The 407-nt window shown below is 31.9% G+C and overlaps 1 long non-coding RNA gene across 2 annotated transcripts in view; it reads right to left on the bottom strand.

Annotated features, from left to right (window-relative positions):
- Positions 1 to 185: 185 nt before the first annotated feature.
- LOC107576306 (uncharacterized) overlaps positions 186 to 407 on the bottom strand; it is a 2,710-nt gene continuing 2,488 nt past the window's right edge. The window contains exon 5 of one of the 2 annotated variants that reach the window (XR_001608032.1): positions 186 to 338. This is a non-coding gene — a long non-coding RNA (uncharacterized lncRNA). The remainder of the gene's footprint in view (positions 339 to 407) is intronic. The other variant, XR_001608031.1, reaches the window with a different exon arrangement.

The raw sequence follows: 407 nt of genomic DNA on the forward strand, positions 1-407 counted from the left end.
TCTATTCATTAAAGAATTCTAAAAATATATATATGTTGTGGTTTCCACAAAAAATATTAAGCAGCACAACTATTTACAATATTGATAATAAGAAGTTATTTTAAATGATACTAATATGTCACAGTATTACTGTTTGTGTATTTTTGGTCAAATAAATGCAGCCTTGCTGAACATTTTACCCAAGATTCATAGATATTTACAGACACAAAATAAATATTGTCCATACCAAGGCTGCCCACTTCTTGGCCACCTGACAGCCGTTTTGAAGCTGTGGAACAAGCCAGGATGTCCTCAACATTGGCATCATTTTGGACCCCCAGACATTGTTGAAGATCCTGCTTAAGACAGTTTCATTATTATAAATACATGAATAGATATTAAACCACACTTAATTCTTTCGTATTTTT

Source organism: Sinocyclocheilus grahami, unplaced genomic scaffold (genome assembly GCF_001515645.1).
Source record: "Sinocyclocheilus grahami isolate Dianchi unplaced genomic scaffold, SAMN03320097.WGS_v1.1 scaffold3472.1, whole genome shotgun sequence".
NCBI lineage: Eukaryota > Metazoa > Chordata > Actinopteri > Cypriniformes > Cyprinidae > Sinocyclocheilus > Sinocyclocheilus grahami.